Raw genomic sequence first — 23,013 nt, forward strand, 5'->3', positions numbered from 1 at the left:
GGTTGAGTAACTTGCACAAGGTCACACAGCTAGGCAATTATTAAGTGTCTGAGGCTGGATTTGAACTCAGGTACTTTTGACTCCTGGGCTGGTGCTCTATCCACTGTGCCACCTAACTGCTCTATTATTTATCTTAAAGATGTTATATTTAATTATATTAAGTTTTGTTAATAATTTTACTTTAATTTTTCTTCTCTTCTTCCTCCTTTTCCTCTATTTCCTCAACTTTTTTTCTACCTTGAAATAATTTGTCAGTTATAAATTTAATAGCCATCAACAAAAATTAGCAGCCAGATAAATAGTGAGTGAAATCCATAAAGATAAACAATTTTGAAAAACTTAGGAACTCTAATCAATACAACGACCACATGTGATACCAGAGAATTCCTGATAACTGGCTATTTCTGTCCTACTCAGAATAAAGATTGAGATTCATTTCTTTATTTTGTTATAGCTAATTTCAGGAATTTGTTTTGCTTGACTGTACATATTTGTAAAAGAGGTTTTGCTTTTCTTTCTTTCTCAATAAAGAGTAGATGGGAGGAAGGTAGGAGAGAGAGCCAGGGAATTTTTCTTGATTAAAAAAAATTTTTAAATTTAAGAAATGTATAAACTTTAAAAAACCTCCATAAATCCTCAGGTGAATTATAAACAATAACTAGTAAACAAAAAATGAATAAATCCCCCCCCATGTTCCCTTCTAGGAGTGTCTGAAGTTCTTTGCCTCCTGGTTTTGTTGTCTTCTTTCCTTCTTTCCAGCTGTGACGTACACTGTTCTTGTTCTGCTGATTTGGCCATTCAGTTTTAATTGCAGATATTTATAGAAAAGGTGAATAAGGCATAGATGATGCCAGCATGCTCCATACAGATCTCTGTGGGGATGCTATTTATCCAGAAGGGTTTGGCATTCTGAGGGAATATCCAGAAGAATCTACTGGGTTTGCGAGTGTGCAAATTTCTTTGGCATGCTACTTAGCTTATAGGAATCAGATGTTTTTCCAATCACATAGGGTGAGGTTTTACTTCATACTTTTATTGACTGGCAAAGAGAATTAAAGCAGAAATAGTGTTGGAGAGTCTGCGAGAAGATAGGTATTACACTTTTGGTGAAACTGAATTATTTTGATTAATCTGGAAAGCCATTTGGCATGATATAAGAGAAATTGCTAGATAATTTGTAACCTTTGACCCAGCAATCCAAAAAAAATGTTAATGACCAAAATTTTTAAAGTATTTAATATATAAGTTAAATAATTTTTTGTTTATTAAAATTAAAAATAAATTTTTAAATGAATAAAAAATTAAATAAAATGTTTAATATTTAAAGCCATTCTTGTAGAAGTTAAAAACTGGAAGTAAAATATGATCTCATTGATTGGAAGAACAGCCAAAAAATGTTGCATATGAATGCAATGGAATATTATTGGCTATGAATATGAGGATTTCAGAGAAACATGAAAAAATTTGCAGAGGTGATTCTTGCTAAAGAAAGAAGAAATAAGGTAACAGCATACAATATTAGAATTCTGCTTGAATGCAATCTTGGTTCCAAAAGATCAATGATGAGAAAAAGAAAAAACAACTATAGAGGGACTTAGTGGTTCCATATTTCAGAAATCATTTCAGCAGACATCAGAGAAGAGAATTGAGGAGCAGGAAGAATTTGAGAAACTGATGTTTGAGATTGAGGGCCAGAAAGCCCCAAAACTCAAGGAAGCCAGACAGTAAAGGGAATAGATAGGGTGGTAGCACAATGGTTCTATGGGGAAAGGATGAAGAATTGATTAATGAGAGCTGATGAAAGAGGAGAATCCCATTTGCAAATATCAGTTCAAAGAATGTTGATTTGGACTTGAGCTAATTTTTTTCACTTTATTGTTATCCAATTTGTTTCCCCTACTGAGCTGGGAGAGGTGTCTCTAGCCTTATTATGTCATGTTTCATCTTCTACACAAAACTCACTTATTCCTTTAGATGCTAGTCCAGACTCCTTCCTCACCAAATTATCTTGTTTACTAAGATGTTCATATGTTGTATACTCACAGTAGAATGTAAATTTCTTGAGGGTAAGACCCATTTTTCATTTTTTTCCTCATGAACTAAAGTGGTTTGTTGTTTCTTTTCCTACTCTTTTACAGATGAGTAGCTGAGACATACAGGGTTAAGTGACTTGCCCAGGGTCACACAGTTGTACTTCATTGTTATGAAGGGGAAATAAATTCCAAATTTTAAAGTGTTGTAGAAGTTTGTGCTATCATTTATGACAATATTTACCTTATTGTTACATGTTTCAGAATGTTATTATCTTATACAGAGTATTTACTAGAATCACATAGGATTGTAGCTCTAGAATTGGAATAGAGTTTAGAGGTCATCCAGTAGAATGCTCTTCTCATTTTACAAAATAAACCAAGAGGCTTACAATAATAGATTCCCTAGCTCTTCTGTTTAATACATCTGAATGAAAACCTGAAGAAAATTTTACTAGAGATATTTCAGTATTATGGAAGTTACCTCATCTGGCTTCTGATACTTACTAGCTATGTGACCCTGGGTGAGACACTTATTTCTGTTTGCCTCAGTTTCCTCATCTATAATATGATCAGGAGAAGGAAATGGCACATCACTCTAGTATGTTTGCCAAAAGAAATCTCAAGTGGGGTCCTGAAAAATTGTCTACAATTGGAACAAGTGAATTACAAAATTCCCTATATATCTGTTCTCCTTTGCAATAATCTGTTATTGGAAAAGCTCACCAATGATGAGAAGCTCACCTCCATTAACACTGAGGTAACTTTCATATTGTTGAAAGTGGTGCTAGGGATGGCATGTATCCTTCCCCTGAAAGGAAAAGGTAGGTTTAAAAATAAAATGTTTTAAAAAGCTAATTGCCAATGTGTTTAGTGTATCCTACCTGACACCTATCCAGGAATGAATATTTTTACAAGGACAACTTCCAAGGCACTATTGACTGAACCATTCATTATGAGATGTTTGTCATTTACTTTAAGAAAATGTATTCCTTAAAAAAAACAAAAAAACAAAACCCTACTATTTAGATCTTTTAAGTTTCCATTCTAAACTTACAAAACACCAACACAAACATCAAATGAATCCATATGTTAAACCCTAAAAGTTGAAAAAATAGTTTAAGATAGAGGAGGCTAGATGGCGCAGTGGGTAGAGTACTGGCCCTGGAGTCAGGAGGTACCTGATTTCAAATCTGGCCTCAGACACTTAATAATTACCTAGCTGTGTGGCCTTGGGCAAGCCATTTAACCCCATTGCCTTGCAAAACAAAACAAAACTAAATAAAAAACAAAAAAAAATAGTTTAAGATAAAAATGAGAACAATGTATGAACAATATCATCAACAAAAATAGTGACAACTGGCATTTGTTTTGCTTTTCATAAAACATAATACAAACTGCCTAATTGGAGTCTCTCATAAATAAAATAATAATAAAAATCAGTCAAAAAAAGCCAACAATAATCTTACTTTCTTCTGTGCTGCCTTCTGATCTTTTTAAAAAAATGTCATTCAAAATTCTGTGGTTCTAAACCAAGTTTTTATCATTTAAAAAAGCAAACCAAACCAAATCAAACAAACCAAAAAATCCTAACCAGTAACAGAACGGGGAATAGAATTTTTTTTTTATTTTGTCCATACTTTGGTAGCACGGGTAGTAAATGGAGTTTTTCACATTAGAATGACAACAGCTGCCAGGGAAGACTTAGGGGAAGAATGACTTGGAGGGAGAGAATAAGAATTATTTATGCAGTGGGTCCTGAGAGGTAGAGCTTGTAATTATCTCCATTTTACAGTTGAGAAAACAGGCAAACAGGTTAAATGACTTATCTAGGGTAACACAAATCAGAAGGTATCTGAGACTTGAATTGAGCTCAGAGCTTCCTATTTCCAGGTGCTCTATCCATTGTACACTTGACTTCCATTCCCAGACAAAATATCTTTCAGGGATCCTGAGAAAATTATGGAAAATATAGGTATTTATTAGAGGAGAATTTTCTTTGATTTTTTTTTTTTACAAAGTTAAAATGTAAAGGAATGAAGGAACAGCTCTAGGGGAATAAGAACTAGGAAAGTTGAATGAGGGGTTTGGGAGGGAAAGCTTTAAAAATGAGACCTCTAATTTTGCTCTATTGTTCTTTTTTATAGTGTAGGTATTTCAGCTGGTTTGGGGGGGAATTAAATTATTTTAATATGTTAGTTATTAGGAAGTTTAGACCATAAAATGTCTATTTAATTTGGATAGGAGCTAGACTGTGTTAAAGACAGTGTTAAGTACTCCAGGGTGCTAAATAAATGTTACTGATTAGGAGTAAGATTTAGAAGATAGAGGACCAAAGTATTCACAATAGTTTCAGTGATATATATATATATATATATATATATATATATATATATATATATATATATATCTTAGTGCTTTGTGGTTTAGACTTATTTCTGTTCTATCTTTTGAACTTTATAATAATTCTTTAGGCAATGCAATTATTATTTTATTTTATTTCACATATGAGGCAGTTAAAGCCAGGTAAGGTTACATGTTAGAGGTTAGGTAACATTGTTAGTAAAACTTGGTTAGTAAGAGTATTTGAACAAAGATCTTTTGTCTCTTGAGTGCCATTATTTTTTATCCCCCTCTATGATGCCTTTTCAGAGTACTATGTCTTCCTAGTTTCTTGGCATGCCAAGATGTATTTCCCGACCCCTAAGTGTTCTTGGAGAGAATGCAAGGCAACTGTGATTTCCGTGGCAAGGGGAAGTCCTGGTGTGGTGGTGTAGAAACTCCCTTCTCTTCCTGTGGGAATTCCCTCCACCAGATAGGCTCTGGGATACTTAGAGATTAAACAACTTGGTCCCACACTTGTCAAAGGTGGTGATTTTGAAGCAAGATCTTCCTGATTACAAGCCTAGCATCTCTTCTAATAAGTTGGCCATGCCTTAGTGTAAATTTTTCAGTGAATATTTACTAATGAACATTTAGCATGTTCAAAGCCCTGTGCTGTATAGTGTTGCAAAAACAAGAAGGGGAAAATTCTCTCCTTATTTAAAAAGTATTACTAGAACAATTTAAACCAATACAATAATCATTAAAGGAATAATTTTTTTTAATAAAAAAACTTTTAAAAGAAATAAAAGGAGGAATAATTTGGTACCTTTCCACTATTCCATTCATTAATTTGTTCTTACTCTTTAAGAACTGAACTTTGGTTTTTGTATAGATCTTAATAAATTATCTTAATTAAATGAACTTTAAATCTAATAAAATAAAAACTTAAGGGTAGTGAGTTTTATTTTTACCTTTGTATCTCCATGTATTATTATTGTTGTTGTTGTTGTTATTACACAAGGTTTTAAACTTTAATAGTTTAAGCTCTAAATCACCTTAAACTGCACCAAGACTTTTTGGGACAGTGTGTGACTATGTGCATTGTATATAGAGTTAGATATACACAAAAATATTATATATATATATATATATATATATATATATATACACACACACATATATATATACATACATACATACACACACATATATATACACACACACATATCTGTATGTGTGTGTGTGTGTGTGTGTGTGTGTGTGTGTGTGTGTGTGTTAAGCTGCTCAGACTATAAAATTTCCTTTGTTTTCACCAAAATCTCTCTCTTGGCTTTGTATTTAAAGGTCACTTGGTTTTTTTTTCCTTTCCATCTAATATTTGACTTCTTTAGTTGGAGACAGAGGTCATGAAATCAACACACAGTACTTACTTATTTGAAATCTTGTTGATTCTCTTAGTAATTTGAGGGAATAAATTAGGCCCTGGAATTAGCCATTTTTTGTTTCATGGATCTGTTTTTTGGTAGTTGGATACAATTCATGAACCCCTTCTAAGAATAGTTTTAAAATTGTACTTTTTTAAAGAAACAAATATTTTTGTTCTATTTTAGAAAGAAAATCAAAATCTTTGTAATAAATAGTCATAGTCTAGCAAAACAAATTACAATGTAGTCTGTGTCCCAAAATTATGCCTTTGTCTATACCCTGATTCCATTACCTCTCTTTTAAGAGTTGAAGAACTTATTTCATTATCCTGACTGGTCATTGAATTGAGCAGAATTCTCAAGTCTTTCAAAGTTGTCTGTCTTTACAATGTTGTTAATGTAAAATTGTCCTTTGGTTCTCCTCATCTCATTCTGAATCATAATTCTCAGGTTTCTCTGAAAGCATTTAAAATTTTTGATGTGGCACAATAGTTAGGATGTTTTTACGTGATTGAAGGAATTGCTGAAATTCAGTTACAAATGAGTGAAAATAAAAATGTAATTTTTTCCTAAGTTTATAGACCCCTCCACTGAAATCTATCCCTCCCCAGACTACTTCGGTGAGCCCCATATTAAATCTCCTGCTTTTAAAGATTTTTTTTGTGTTGTTTTTAAAGCACCTTCTTTTCTTACATTGAGCCAAGTCAGAACTAGCCCTCTGCCCAGAATCTGAAACTGGTTTTATCTAGTATATATTGTATTGGGTTCTGTCCAGTGCTCATGTGTGACCCTTCTTGACCTTATTTGGGATTTTGTTGGAAAAGTTACTGTAGTAGGTTGCCATTTCCTTCTCTAGCTCATTTTACAGATGAGGAAACTGAGGCAGACAGGTTCACTGACTTGCCTGGAATCACACAGATAGTGAGTGTCTGAAGCTAGAATTCAAACCAGGTCTTCCTGACTCCAGGCCCAACATTCTATCACTGTTCCCCCCTAGCTAACTTAAACAGCATTATGGCAGCAGTAACTCTTTTTTTGGTTCCCCCCCCCCCCCAATAATTTGTATCATCAGTATTTTTCTGTGCTTGCCACACAGGACTGTTGTCTTGATGATTGATGGTAGCCAGGTGGCAAAGTGGAATGTGCCAGAAAGACCAGAGTTCAAATCTGGACTAGTCACTTGCTAGTTCTGTGATGCTGGACAAGTCCCTTAACCTCTGTTTGCCTCAATTTCTTCCTCTGAAAAATAATGAGATATTAGTACTTGACTTCCTGGAATTCTTATGAAGATTAAAGTGGTTACTATTTGTAAGGTACTTAGCACAATACCTAGAACACAGCAAATTCTACATAAATGTTAGCTATTACAGCTATTAAAAGGGAAACTAGGAGGTACGGTGTAGAGAGTGCAGGCCCTGGAGTCAGGAATCCCTGATCTGGCCTCAGACACTTTCTAGCTGTATGACCCTGGTCAAATCACTTAATCATTGTTTGCCTCAATTTCCTCCTCTGTAAAATGAATAGGAGAAGGAAATGGCAAACCACTCTCTGTGTGACCCTGAATAGGAATCATTTAATCCAGATTATTTCATTTTCCTCCTCTGTAAAATCAGCTGAAGATGGAAATGGCTAAACTACTCCCCAAATGGAGTTACTATTGAATAATTATCCTAGGATATAGGTGCTGGTATTATTTATTCCCATTTTATAGTTGAGGAAACCTAGGCAGCCAGAGGTTAAACGACTTACCTCAGGGTTTGTATGTGTCTTACTGAAGCTAGAAGTATCTTAAGGCTGAATTTGAACTCATGTCTTCTTTATTTTAACCCCAGTCCTCTGGTCACTCTGCTACTGAGCTGCTCCCAAAAGAAATTCAAAAAACAGGAAGGTGTAAGAAAAAAAAATCTTATTGCAGTTTTAAGCCACTAAAATGGAAGACTCCGCTTTAGTAGCTTAAAACTGGGATAAGACCTTTGTGATACCCTATGTTGATCTGAGGTTAGGTAACTAGGTTTCTGGTACTAATCCTGCATCTAATTATGTAGCTTTGAGTAAATTCCTTAATCTCTTTGGGCCTCTATTTTCTTGCCTGTAAATGAAATCTGAACCAGATGACTTTTAAGTTCCTTTCCAGGGCTTAAATTCATGATTGTGTGAGTAGTTTCATGGAAGGGGTGGGAAATGAGTTAGGCTGTGAATAATACCTACTGTTTATATAAATGGAAAGTGGAACTGTAACAGAAGGAGTAAAATGACAATATGACTCATAGGATCATAGATTTTGAACTGGAGGGGTCACTGAGTTTATGTATTCTAGTCTTCAAATTTGAAAAAATCAGAAACTGAGGCTAAATTAAGTGATTTGCCCAGGGTCACATGTACAGTAAGAATGTGTAAGAAGTTGGATTTGAATTTACATTATCTAACTGCCAACCAGCTATTGCTGTGTATCCAGGGTCATCTCCAGTCCACCTGATTCATATCTGGCCATTGGACCCAGATGGCACTGGAAGAGAAAGTGAGGTTGGTGACTTAGCACAGCCCCTTCCTCTCACTCAAATCCAATTCATGTGCTTGTCATGGCATCACCTCCCTGATGTCATGGTCTTTTTTCAAGAAGAAAAGACAAACATCAACTAACTTTGGCATACTTCTCCACTATTACAGCCCAATTTTATTAAGAAGTAATGTGAGGGGGTGGCTAGGTGGCGCAGTGGATAAAGCACCAGCCCTGGAGTCAAGAGTACCTGCTTTCAAATTCAGTCTCAGATACTTAACAATTACCCAGCTGTGTGGTCTTGGGCAAGCCACTTAACCCCATTTGCCTTGCAAAAACCTAAAAAAAAAAAAAAAAAAAAGTAATGTGAGGGTAGGGTGGTTGGATGGTACAGTGAACAGAGCACTGGCCCTGGAGTCAGGAGGGCCTGAGTTCAAATTCAGCCTCAGAAACTTAAAAATCACCTAGCTGTGTGACTTTGGGCAAGCCACTTAACTCCATTGCCTTGCAAAAAAAAAACCCACACAACAAAAAAGAAGTAATGGGAGATGTAGTTGGCCTGTCCTAAATTTAGACTAACAACCAGGATGAAGATCTATGTTGGAAATTTGGGAAACTCTTCATGTGAGCTCTTGCTAGATTAATTTAGTCTTGTATAAGGAGGAAAGAAGGACAGTGTGGGAAGAGAAGCTATCAAGTGAATGGCAGCAGCCTGGATGCATGCCAGAGTATTAATATAATCCCAGAGCTGCCATAGGAATCCTTTGCCAATCACTTTGCTTTTTTTCTCAGACTCATCTTCTCATTTTGCATATTTGATTTTACATATTTTTTGGGGGGGGGTTAGTTGAGTTGGTTAGTGTAACCAAGGAGCTGTCCCTGGTAGGTATTAAACATTGAACTGTAGTTAGTCCTTCCTATTCAGATTAAATTGTGAACCAATGTTGACCCTTTTTCATAAGTCATTTATTCAATACTCATTTATTTATTAAGTTCCTGTTATTTTCCAGATTCTGTTCTGGTCCCTGGGAATCCAAAAACAATAATTAAATAGTCCCTGCTCTCAAGCAGTTTACTGAGAGATGGCATAATAGTTAACATTTATAAAGCAGAGAGAAATGGAATATTATGTACTGGAAATGGCAAGTAGTCCCATTGGGTTTGAAAGGGAAGTGAGTGAAAGGGAAGGATTTGGGGGGGGGGGAGTTTTATAGTAAAATTCTTGAGATGAGCCCTAGAAAATAAATGGAATTATCATTTTTTTTAAAGCAATGGACCGTTTTCCAGTCTAAATAAGAGGTAGCTAGGTGGTGCAGAGAGTGTTTAGCCTGGATTTAGGAGAACCTGGGTTCAAATAAGATTTCAGATATTTTCTTGCTTTGTGACCTGGACCAGTTGCTTACTCTCTGTCTCAGCTTCCTCAACTGTAATATAAGATGTATCATATACTTTATGAATCAAATAACATATCATTTGCAATGTTTAGCACAGTTTTGGACACATATTAGTGATTAATTATTGCCTAGTCCTTTCTCTCCTCCCCCCAAAGCCCATCTTTATTTTTCATCCATAGTGGGAAGGCTTGTTTTTCCTAGGGTACCAGAACAAGATGAAATTCTGCCCTGATGCAACTGTCATTTGGAGGGAGAAAATGGTTTAATATGACTGGATGCTACTGGTCTTAACACAGACTAAAGATTTACTCCATAATGGGTATAGAATAAGGTCCTTGTGAATGGCTGAGGGTTTTCTCAACAACAGCCAAAAAAACCCAAACCAAACCAAACTAAAAATATAGACCTGAACTTTTTTTTAATCTACTTCCTTTATAATTCACGGTGTGAATTAGGATGCCAAAATCAGTGCCATTCCTGATTCAGAAAATTTTTTCCTATGATTGTGGATGGGTTGGATTTCTTCCCTGAGTTCATATCCTTTAATCACTTGTTAGGAAAATGACTACTGTTTTTTATAATTGTAATAGTTCCTATGTATATTGGATATCAGACTTTTAACAAAGAAATTTGCTACAAATATTTTTTCCCAGATTTTGACCTCCTTTTATTTATGTCACAACTTTTCAATTTTTTTGTAAGGAAAATTGTCGATTTTTTTTCTTCTCTTGTCAGTATTCTTTTCTATAGTCTATCTTGATTAGTCAAGAATTCTCTCATCCATAGTATTAAGAGGTATCTTTGTTTCCTCTAGTTCATTTATAAAATGACCTTTTATATCTTGATCCTGTATCCATTTGGAGCTTTTTGTGATCTGTGATCTGTGATGTGAGAATTAGTTTATACTTAATTTCTAACAGACTGTTTTCCAATTTTCCCTGATGTATTTGTCAAATAGTAAGGTATTCCTATAGGATGTCTTTATTTGTGTGTGTGTGTGTGTGTGTGTGTGTGTGTGTGTGTGTGAGAGAGAGAGAGAGAGACAGAGACAGAGACAGAGACAGAGACAGAGAGATTGCTCCTGGGTCTTAAGTATCTAATTTGTTCTATTGATCAACTTTTATTTTTTCAACAAGTAGCAAATAATTTGTATGATTATTGCTTTGTTATATAGATTGGTACATTTAGGCTTTCTTCCTTCCTACATTTTTTTCATTTTTGCTTTGAGATTCTTGAGCTTTTATTTCTCCAAATGAATTTTGTTATTTTTCTAATTCTTTAAAGTAATGCTCAGGGGCGGCTAGGTGGCACAGCGGATAGAGCACCAGCCCTGGAGTCAGGAATACCTGAGTTCAAATCCGGCCTCAGACACTTAATATTTACCTAGCTATGTGGCCTTGGACAAACCACTTAACCCCATTGCCTTGCAAAAAAAAAAATTAAAAAAACAAACAAACTAAAGTAATGTTCAGGTAGTTTTAGTTGGTATAGAAGTGAATCTGTAAATTAATTTAGGTAGTACTGACTTTATAATATTGGCATGACATAGCAATGAGCAATTCATGTAACTCCAATTATTTGTCTTAATTCTGAGAAGTGTTTTTTATTTTTATTTATAGATTCCTTATTTATGTCTTGATAGATGGGTTCCCATGTATTTTTTTTTTTTTTACATTTGCTGGTTATTTTGTAGGTAACTTCTTTTTCTGTCTCTCCCTACTAGGTTTGGTTGCTGTTACACAAAAAAGGCTGATGAGTTTCATGGGTATGTTATATAATTTTATTCCTTTATTGAAATTATTAGTTAAATTTGTAATGGAAATTTTAGAATTCTTTAAATGAGGAATATTAAGCTAAAATAGATATTTAAATCATATAAAAGGATCCCTACCTGTGTGTATTGGCTGTATAAACCTCATGAATTAACATTATCAATATTCTATTGAATATTTTATTTATTTTGTAAATATTTTCCAATATTTTAGACTTGTTAACAAAGTTGGCAAAGGTTGATTTTTAGGTGGAATAGTGCTATTTGAGCATGGTTCTCAAATAATATCTCAGATATTTGCACCATGACTCTGGGTAGGTCACTTCTTAATTGATCTTCCTCGGTTTTCTGAGGAAAACACTGAACATCAAAGCTCCATTAAATACTATTTTTCTTTTGCAAGGCAATGGAGTTAAGTAGCTTGCCCAAGGCCATACTGCTATGTAACTATTAAGTGTCTGAATCCAGATTTGAACTCAGGTACTCCTGACTCCAGGGCTGGTGCTGTATTCACTGTGACACCTAGCCACCCCTCTAATGGACTTTTGAACAAGTTAATTTAACAAAAACTTTTTTTTAGAAAAATTTTATTTATTTTGAGTTTCATAATTTCTCCCCTCATTCTTGGCTTCCCTCCGCCCAACCCCCCATAGAAGGCATTCTGTTAGTTTTTACATTGTTTCCATGGTATACATTGATCTCAGTTGAATGTGATGAGAGAGAAATCATATCCTTGAGGAAGAAACATAAAATATAAGAGATAGGAAGATCAGACAATAAGATATCAGTTTTTTTTCCCTAAATTAAAGGTAATAGTCCTTGGTCTTTGTTCAAACTCCACAGTTCTTTCTCTGGATAGCCCAAAATTGTCCCTCGGTTGTTGCACTGATGGAATGAGCAAATCCATCAAGGTTGATCATCACCCTCATGTTGCTGTTAGGGTGTACAGTGTTTTTCTGGTTGTTCTTATCTCACTCAGTATCAGTATCGTGCAAAATCCTTTCAGGCCTGAATTCCCATCCCTCCTGGTTTCTAATAGAACAATAATGTTCTATGACATACATATACCACAGTTTGTTAAGCCATTCCCCAATTGAATGACATTCACTTAATTTCCAATTCTTTGCCACCACAAACAGAGCTGCTATGAATATTTTTGTCCAAGTGATGTTAACAAAAACTTATTAAACATGTACTTTGTGCTTGGTTTTGGATGTAGGAGGATTGATTTGACCCCAGACCCTCTCTTAAAGGGCATATATTCTACTTAGAGAAAAGATTTAGACCTGGGAGTGGCACTGTGAGAAGTTAAGAGGACCAAGAGACACTTCTCACTGTGAATTTGGGAGGGAGGAATTAGGGACAGTTTCTTGGGAAAGCCAGAGAATTGAGTTAGAATTTGAGAAAGGGAGTTATTGCAGTAGGGGAACATGAAGAGGGAACCTATTCCCAGAATGAATCATAAGCTATGGCATTGACTATAATACATTTTCACCCTGTTTCCTTCAAAACAGTCTTCAAGATAGAACACCTTCAATATGTGCCTTTTCCTCTCCTATTGTTAGTTACCCTCCCACCCATTTATCTTGTTTTAAGTTTTGTCTTTAATTATTTATGCACATGTTTTCACTCCCAGTTAATGTAAGTTTCTTAAGGGATGAGAGATCTATCAAATCTATGGACCTGTGATCTGATGCAGATTACCACCCAACCTTAATTGCCCACAATGGCCTTCTAAAACTTATTCATCTTAGCTGTAGTCCATGTCTTTCTACTACTTTGCTACTCAAAGTGCTGATACTTGAGGCATCTCAGTGGTACAGTGGATAGAGTATTGAACCTGAAGTCTGGGCAGAATTACATTCAAAACTGGCCTTAGTGACTTGGGCAAGTTGCTTATCCTTTGCCTTGGTTTCTTTGTTAATAAAATGAGGACAAATTAAAAAAAAACACTACCTTCCAGAGTTGCCATGAAGATGAAATGAGGTGTCTGTGAGATGTGCAATGTTTTAAGTGCTATATGAAGGTTAGATATCATTGTTATTATTATTATTATTATTATTAGTAGTAGTAGTAGTAGTAGTAGTAGTAGTAATAGTAGCTTATTATTATTGCTTTCTTCTGACATTGAACAAGTATCAGTGATGTTCTTGCTATTCATCTTGTTTTGACAAATCAAATGAGATAATATTTGATTATATGTTGTGGCTTCTCACATTCATCACATCTATCCATTGCCCTATGTTATGATAATCATTTTTTTAGTCCTTTGGAGGCAGTGATATTTAGTCTTGTTGCTGTATAGCAATGTGAATAGAATGTTAGTATTAAAAAAAGATAGGCCTTTGCTTTCATAGGAAACTTAGGTCATTAGAGTAGCTTTGCAATTTCCCAGAGGCAATTCAGTCTGTTCTTCCCCTTCTTTTCCATTTTGGGCCTAACTCATCATCCATCCCAGATCTACAAAGGAATATAATGTGGGGTATTTGCCTTGTGGAATTTAAAGTTTCTCATACATATACACACAACTACACAAGCACATCTATGTATACATATATGTATAGGCATGTATATGTATATAGGTATTTATATGTGTAAATATGGGGAGGCTTGTAGGACCTACAAATATTTATAATGTTAAATTGAATATAAGTGTATAAATGTATATTTGAATCCTGAGGAAAGGAAAAGATCAGTTTCATCTGGTGAGGAGTATTGGTGGGGAGATAACAGAAGACTTCCTAGAGGATATAGCTTAAGTTTCATAGGACTTAAAGCTGGGTAAAACCTTAAAGATTATCTCATCCAACTTTGTTATGTTACAAATGAGGAAACTGAGACCTAGGGAGATTAAGTAACTTGTCCAAGGTCCCTGTAACAAGAAACAGGAAAAAACAGAATTTAAACCCAGCCTCTCCAAATCCATATCTAGTGTTCTTTTCCCTGGACCATAATCCTTTCCCCCTCCCTTTTTAAATTTAAGGCAGTGGGTTAAGTGACTTCCCCAGGGTCACACAGCTAGGCAGTTATTAAGTGTCTGAGGCTGGATTTTAACTCAGGTCCTCCTGACTCCAGGGCTGGTGCTCTATCCACTGCACCACCTAGCTACCCCCCACCTTTTTCTTGATAATCCATCATAGATCTGTTGCCCAGAATCTTTCGTCAAACTGTTTGTATTTCCAGTTTTATTTCCCTCTGTTCCAGGAAAGCGCATCATATGGTCATTTCCTTTCTTATTTTTATTTTTATAATTTTTATTTATTATTTTAACTTTTGCACAGTGCCTTTTGTAGAGTGTGTTTAATATATGCTAGTTTACTGCTTTTTTATAAGGTATGATGTTTTATCTTCAGAATCACACCCTGTCACTACTAGAAAGGACCTCAACTCACAGATTGTTACAAGATCATTGTTGGATCTCATAAGACCTCAGAACCTAGAATGTTAGAGCTAGTTGGGACATTTAGAGCATAAAGTATAAGTCATCAAATTCAGAAAGGGTGTTGAAACTTGAGATGTAATATATCTGAACTGGAAGAGTCCTTTTAGTTCATTTGGTTCTATTCCACCATTTTACAGAAGGGGAAATTGAGACCCAAAGAGCTACATTTAAGTTGGATCTTTAAAGAGAGGGACACACTTTCAAAAAGACAGAGGTAGAGAGGAGGAGAAGCATGATGGAATATCTTTTCTTTGTGACTCAACAGCATTTTGTTCCAACTGAAAGAAGAATGCTGGTGTCATTCAGCACCCCAGGCCCTGGAAATGAAGATTGGAATGCAATTTAGAGATAAAACAAATATATATCGACCCTGGAATTTTTCTCTACTGTCACCAACCCTTAAAAACACTGTGCCATTTGACTCAGGAGGATCCCCCTGGTGTGCAACTAAGATAATTGCTTCACTGCCACTTATGTGTGTGTATGTTTGCACTTTGAATGTTTATGGATTTAACTAATGGCTATGGATTTCCACATTTGCATAAGGAGTTAATCTAGTGAATAGATAAGCAACTCTTAGCTTTTTCTGAAGATATGCTGCTGATGTACAAGCTAGACACATTTTGTAATAGTATGAGCAACAGGTCTGTTTCATAAACCTTGACTGTACAACAGAACACTGGATTGAAAATTTGGCCAAGGATTAATTGCATGACATAAGCATCTATATATCAAGCACCAATATATCAGGTATGTAAGTGGAAAGATGAAAAACACAGTCCCTACTCTTGAGGAACTTACAACCTTCTAGGGGAGATTTAATTTCTATGGTAATAATTTTAGCAACAAGAACTCAAGTTTGTACAAGGTATTTGAAAAGTCTTAGAGCATTTTAAAACTTTAATGGCTAAAAACTAATAAATAGTAAGACTTTTGGGACACTCTACAAACCACACATTGGAGCACTCAGTATAAATTGACAGTGAGCATTACATACATTACCTAATATGTATTGTACAAGGTAGAAGGTAATAGGAAGAAAACATATTGCTTAATAGATAAGAGTGTTGGGGTGGGTTAGGTGGCAGGAATACAAATCTGGCCTCAGACACTTAATAATTACCTAGCTGTGTGGCCTTGGACAAGCCACTTAACCCCATTGCCTTGCAAAAAAAACTAAAAAAAAATAGATGAGTGCTGAACTGGGTTTAATAAGGCTTCTCTTGCCATCTCTGTGAACCCCAATTTCTTCTTCTGTAAAGTGATATTACTAATATCTGTAGCATTTTTCTTAAAGGGTTATTGTAAAGAAGGCTCAAATGAAATAATATATGTGGGACCTTTTTGCTTTGTTTTGTTTTTGCAAGGCTATGGGGTTAAGTGACTTGTTTAAGGTCTCACAGCTAGGTAATTAATGTGTCTGAGGCTGGATATGAACTCAGATCCTCCTGATTCCGGGGCTGGTGCTCTATCCACTTTGCCACCTAGCCACCCTATTTTTAAAAAATTTATTTAAGGCAATAGGGTTAAGTGACTTGCCCAAGGTCATACAGCTAGGCAATTAAGTGTCTGAAATCCAGGGCCAGTGCCCTATCCACCAAGCCACCTAGCTGTGCCTTGTGTGGGACCTTTTTAAACCACTATTTTATATGTCTTCCTCTTCTCCCTCCTCCAAAGGAAAAGACAGAAAATCCCAAGAAAATCTGAGGTCAGATCACTTACCTCTCTGGTCTTTACATTTCTCATCTGTAATTTGAGGATGTTGGACTGTGAAATGAGCAATAATGGTTCTTCTAGTTCAGAATCAAAACTATACAAGTCTCTAGATTTTGAATCTTAAGTCATTTCTCTGTTTTGCCTCTAAAGGTTCAGATGCCATCAGTTTCCCCTGTGGCAAATCTGACATCACTTTGGGTCCTCCTAGGGAAAATCAGGAGCTGGGTGTGGAGCTGGGCCAGCAGGAAGCTCTGTGGTTTCCCACCAATGAACTGTGAGGTGAACTCACTCGTTAGACAGGTTATTGGGGCAGGACATGTGACTGCCTTTTCAAAGCCATATTTTGCCAACACCCCTTAGCTATGAGAGTACAGGAATCTAGTCTGGTGGAGAGATTCTGAGAAGTTGAGACTTGTATGTGAGGTGGTTTCAGACTTTTCCATTACTTTGGGTTTTTAAAAAAAAAAGTTACTTGCCAACTAGCCAAAAGGGTCCTGAAACTACACAAACGACGGAAAGAAAAAAGTGACTTCCTACTAGATTGAGGAACTTGGAAGGAAAAAAATAGTCTAAGAACATGAAGGCAAACCAGATTGCTGTCGGTAGGTGGCAAAGTACTTTACTATAAATATTGCAAGAGGCTTCTTTCCTGTTTTTTTTTTTAATCACTTTGCATTTCAGATGACTGAAATGACTAGAGAAGCTTCCACTTCATGTGCTACAAATTTGAAAACAAAGTGGAAGGGGTATCCTTACATGAAGAAAAAAAATTGGCTCTATATCAGATTTAAAGTGAAAGTCTCAATTTTTGGCTTGATTCATTTGTTTAGTATTATTTCTTACATGTTATATAAGGTCTTGGAGACCATTCAATTTGCCTGATACAGTGCAGAGGGTGTTGGATTTGACATCAGAGAATTTACCTTCAGATCCCAGCTGGGTCACTCATGACCCATGTGACCCTGGGGCAAGTCATTTCACTTCTGGGGTCTTAGTTTCCTTATCAGAAAAATTAGGGGATTTAGAAATTAAATCATTATTGTGATGGGGGGTTTCTAAAACCTACCTAAGTATCCCCCCACCTCTCATATTGACAACCTTAAAATGTAATATTTTAATTTATTTTTTTACTTATTCCCAAATTACATTTTAATCTGGTTTGGGCCCACACTTTGGAGTTTTGTAGACTCCATATGGGTCAGTGCATGTTTGACATCTCTGAACTAGATGACCAGTAGTGAATTTGTGATAATGGTATCGTGTTTACTGTAGTTTGAAGAGGTATGTATGAAGCAAATTTATTTTCATTCCTTTACTTTTTTTTTTGATTATTCAAATGTTATCCTTTATATTACTCTGTGATTGCATTATGTGATTTTGGGGATTGTTCTTTGCAATATATCCCTTTAATTCTCCTGACCTCAATGTTGTCACTTGTAAAATGAGAAGGATAGTAGAGATGATTTCTAATGTCCTTTCTAACTTCAAATCTATGAACTTGTAGCTTTAAGAGGGAAGAGGCAGGGTTTTACAACTCCTGAATTTTACTGAGACCTTGATAGGTTAAGTGATTTGCTGAGGTCACATAGCTAGCATGTTTGGTGGACACAGCATTTAAAAAAAAAACCCTAAAAAAAAGAAGCAACAATTTATGCAATGAATAGACCAAACATGTTACAATCACATGTGACCTGACCATGTGGTTGATGCTGGATAGGGTGGTTGGTGGTGGTGATGGTGATGATGATATTTCTTTTACCTGTGTTCTAACTTTTTTCTAGCCTGGAAGTAAATAACAAGATTTAAAAATTATCTTAGGATTTTAAAAACATGGACTGCTTACACAAACAATTATTCTGCTTTTAGTAACAACACATCAGTAGCAACCATTATGGTTTATAGAAACAGAAGAGTTTAAAGTATCTATTTAATATCAAACAGGAAATGGAAAGTTATCTCCAGCCATGTGTCCGGGCTACTTTTTTTTCCCCCTCTCAACAAACCTGAGGTACTGTTTATCAGTGCCCTTCAAGTCTAAGAAAAGCATTCCTTTTTGATTTGGTTTGCAGATTGTAAGTTTTCTTGGCAGTCTTAACTGCAGTATGACCCATGTCGGCAGGTTAGAAAGGGGTGTTTTGCAGCAAACAGTTAATTGCTGGAGCTTAATCTACTTCATAAATGGTTGAGAATGATTTGCTGTGTTTCACACCCTCCCCCCGCCCTTTTGTGTCAATGGTGCCAGTCACCCACCACATGCACATGAATATTCTTTCTGAAGACCTAGGATTCATTTTAAGGTCAGCCTTCAATTTTCAAAGAATATAATTTACTGCTATATATAGAGCTTCATGATTGCTTCTAATAACTAATGGGAGGGGTAAAGGGGGGACTCAACAGAGAAATAAATGCCCAACAGCTGTGTCTGTTTAAACTTGATTAAAGGCGGTTTAAAAAAAGTAAACAAGTACAGAGGAAACAATGGGAATAGAGAAAGACAAGTATCTCTTATTGTGAAAAGTTTTACAGACAGAACTTGCTCTACTTAGGAGGCCTGAGATGTCTGTGTTTAAAGTTTACTTTGCTGTTTGTCTTGAGTGGGATCAGTGTTGTAGTGAATAATTTATAGCCAGCATGAATGAGCTCATTAGTCACCTTTTCAGACTTTAACTGAGTTTCGTCGTTGTCATTACACCAGCCTTCTGTTCAGCCACTGAGCAAAATGACAGTTTGGCAGTTGGCTGCCTGTCCTAGGGCAGGCTGCCTCCTTTCAGGTCTGCCTTGTCTTTTGTGTGCTATTGAAACCTTCCTCTCGTGACCCTGGGTTGGTCCAATAAGTCTCAGTAACTTGAAGCTACTTCAAGTTCAGATAACATTTTTGATGAAAATCTTTAAAATACTCTCTCCTTGTTAGGCAAGATGAAGTGGAATGAGATGAGCAGCAACTCCATTCTTCCCTAGAATATGGAATATAGGTTCCCTTTGGACTGGGTTGGCTATTATGACCTTAGGTCACTTGAAAACACCAAAACTACGTAGCAGTTCTACCTCATAGGTGATGTATCTTTTTGGCAGGTAAAAGAACATGACAGTCATGAATATGTTTGATTCAAACCAGGTTAAAATTCTGAAAATTGGTACAATTTTGGATTAGCACTTTACAGCAAATTAATCAATTTGGACCATCCCAATTCAGAACAAAATCGGAAATATGGGGTGGACCAAGGACCTGCTTGATCCTAGCTAGCATTTAGAAATTATTTTCAACCCTCCATTTTATCTCTGGACCCTGCTCCCCCAAGTTAGCAAGAAAAAGCTAGTAGTACAATAAATTCCCCAGCTTTTTGAATTTAGAGTCTAGTGTAAGAGACTGGCAATCCTAGAATCTAGAACTGGGCATGTTGGAGGCAGATGGCAGTTGTATGGAGGGAATTGCCAATATGGTAAATGCCTCATACCTTTTGAACCTGGTCATGGAGGCCTTTAGATAGGTATGATAAAAAACTAGCCTAGAACAACAATAGAAGACTAAAATGCCCTTAGTAAACCTAATGTCATGTGGTATATCCACCATTGGCCAGGAACCAGACCCCAGGGGACCAACAGTGTTCAACCTGGAAGGAGTTGTGCCCCCAATTTTGATCCAACCTGGATAATGATATCTTTTTTTTTTTAGGTTTTTTGCAAGGCAAATGGGGTTAAGTGGCTTGCCCAAGGCCACACAGCTAGGTAGTAGTTATTAAGTGTCTGAGACCGGATTTGAACCCAGGTACTCCTGACTCCAGGGCCGGTGCTTTATCCACTATGCCACCTAGCCGCCCAGACCGTTTGGTTTTTTTAAACTTTTGCATCCCCAGAGTTAGCACAGTGCTTGGCCCGTAGTCCTTCATAAATGTTTATTGAATGAATGTCTGACAGAGAATTTGCAATTCTATTAGATACTTCCTCTAGAAATATGTTAGTTAACATTTCTGTGCTGCTTAAGGACCAACAAGCCTCTCTCTTGGAGGTAGATAATGAAAGTATTATTAGCCTCCTTTGACAGAGGAGGAAACTTTGGCACACAGGAGCAAATTGCCCTGTGCTGCTTTGTAATACAGTAATACAGCTAGATAGTGTTGGAGGCAGAACTGTAACCCAGAAGCTTGGGCCTTCCTCAGTAACTTGAATCTTACACCACAATCAAGTGACCAGTCATCTGCAACCACACTCTGATGCTTATGGGTCTATAGGATTTGCACCTGAGCTTCAGTATTCTTTATGAAGTGGGGGTGGGGAGAGAAATCTTGGGGCGGGGTTTCCCCTGAAATGTTTATCATGTAAGAGAATTTCAGTCTGAAGAAAAGTCTTGGTGAACTTTCACCAGTCTGGAAGAGGACAGTTAGTTTTCCTTTAATTTTTCTGCGTTAGGGCCTATCACTTCTCTTGTAATTCATCACAAGTTACTGATGGAATGATTTAGGTGGATATTCGTTATGCCTTTCAGCCCAGCAGGGAATAATACAGACCAAATGAACTCAAAATTTGTTACTGTTTTCCAAAAAGTTCATCAGAGTTAGAGCTTTTACTTTGCTCCAGAGGGAAGTTTTTGCTTGTAAGGTTTGACTATTTTCTCTTACTCCCCTAAAAAGAAAATAAAGTGAGAGAAGTTTGTTTTTTGGCATTGTTAACACTTTGGCAGGCTCGCTTACAGAGGAGACCCAGGAGACTCGGGGACTTGGTGTACTTACTGAAAAAGGCAATAAAACCTCTTGAAAACTTGGAAAAGGGAAAAAAGATGTTTGATTTCTTTCCCTATGACAGGCTATGAATTTACATAGATTAAAAAGGTTTTGAAGGAAGACTTTCCAAAAGGGTTATAATTTTTGTTGGATGAAGCAGTCAGTCAACAAATATTTCTTGATGGGCCTCTTTGCATAAGGCAAAGATTGAGAACAAGAGAAGTATATATGTCAAAGTCTCTGCCCTCAAGGAAATAAAGATTGGCACTTGGAATCTAATTTTCCCCCTTTTTATTTTTGTTGTTCTTATAAGAATTATTTATTGTTTATTTTATTTTTAACATCACTTAACTTTTGTATGTATCCTTCTGCTCTTTCCATTGTTTTGATTACAGTGAAGACAACCTACCTTATTAAACAGAAGATGAACTAAAAATACTGAATTGGAAGAAAAAAAATTCTGATATTTCTTTTCAAGTAACTAATTTACTTTAGGTTCACAGATTTAAATCTGTCCTGGGCCCTTCTCCATTCCTTCTTTACTTTGCTTGGAGAAGCAAGCCCTGATTATGGACTCCAGAAATTGATTTACAGTTCTGTAGCTGTGGGCTGCAGGGCAAGGAAGGTATTTAACCATTCTGCCTCTCAGTTTCTTTACCTGTAAATCAGTAGTTCAACTAGATGACTACTAAGTACTCTTCAAGTTCTAGAGATCTGATTATCTGATGCCTCTTTCTTTCTCTTAGTGATCTTATCAACTCCTGTGGGTTCAAAGGTTCTTTCTGTGTAGATGACTCTCAGATTTTCATATCAAGCCCTCATTTTTTTTTAGAGCTTCAGTTCTGCATTTCCAATCACCTACTAGATGTATTCACCAGAATAACCCATGTCATTGCTGTTCAGTATTTGTTTGTTTCTGGCTCATTTTGACCCCATTTAGGTTTTTCTTGGCAAAAATACCGGAATGGTATTTTTTCTCCAGGTCATTTTACAGATCAGGAAACTGAGGCAAAGGTCACACAATTAGTAAATGAACTTTACCACAACCTCAAACTCTGCATGGGTCAAATTGAAGTACTGCCTTTTCTTAGATACCCTCTCACTTCTGGTTACCCAGTTCTCAAACAGTCACTTTTGACTCTTCACTCTCATTCATCCTATATATTCAGTCCCTTCACAAGTCTCATCAGTGTTTTCCTCCTCAGAATCTTCCAAGTTCATGGCATTTGCCCTGGTTAATTCCATCATCACCTTTTCTGCCCCACCCCCAGTTTACTCAGCCCCTCCTCAATCCATTTTCTATATAGCTCCTAAGTTGATATTTTTAAAACATAGGTCTGACCATGTTATTTCATTGCCTACAAAACCTCAGTAACTTTCCAATACCTCTGAGATAACAAGTTTCCATTTTTGATATTTAAAACGCTTTATAATCTGACCATAGTTTTTCTACTATTTCAGCCTTTTACTCCCCTGCATGTGCCCTTTAAGGTCCATCTATATTATCAGTGACTTAACTGAGACTTAGTGTCCTTTTTTGGGAAATGGAGATGTTTCTACCACCTATTGAGATTAGGTAGCTAGGTGGATCAGTGAGTGAGTAGAGTGCTAGTCTTGCCAGGAAGACCTGAGCCAAATCTGAACTCAATTACTTATTTAAGTAACTTAAATGGGCAAATCACTTTAGCTTTGTTTT

The 23,013-nt window shown here is 36.2% G+C and overlaps 1 protein-coding gene and 1 long non-coding RNA gene across 10 annotated transcripts in view; one reads left to right on the plus strand and one right to left on the minus strand.

The window, feature by feature from the left end:
* Positions 1–23,013, plus strand: part of FOXN3 (forkhead box N3) — a 487,407-nt gene that overhangs the window by 171,718 nt on the left and 292,676 nt on the right. For 8 of the 9 annotated variants that reach the window (XM_074235544.1, XM_074235538.1, XM_074235536.1 and 5 more), the window contains one exon: positions 11,394–11,435. The gene's annotated coding sequence lies outside the window, so the exon portion shown is untranslated. Of the gene's footprint in view, positions 1–11,393; positions 11,436–13,520; positions 17,202–23,013 lie in introns of those variants that run through there. The other variant, XM_074235542.1, reaches the window with a different exon arrangement.
* Positions 12,048–23,013, minus strand: part of LOC141522260 (uncharacterized) — an 85,953-nt gene continuing 74,987 nt past the window's right edge. Inside the window, exon 4 of the long non-coding RNA XR_012478173.1 lies at positions 12,048–15,200. This is a non-coding gene — a long non-coding RNA (uncharacterized LOC141522260). The remainder of the gene's footprint in view (positions 15,201–23,013) is intronic.

Source organism: Macrotis lagotis, chromosome 4 (assembly GCF_037893015.1).
Source record: "Macrotis lagotis isolate mMagLag1 chromosome 4, bilby.v1.9.chrom.fasta, whole genome shotgun sequence".
NCBI classification, from domain to species: Eukaryota; Metazoa; Chordata; class Mammalia; order Peramelemorphia; family Peramelidae; genus Macrotis; species Macrotis lagotis.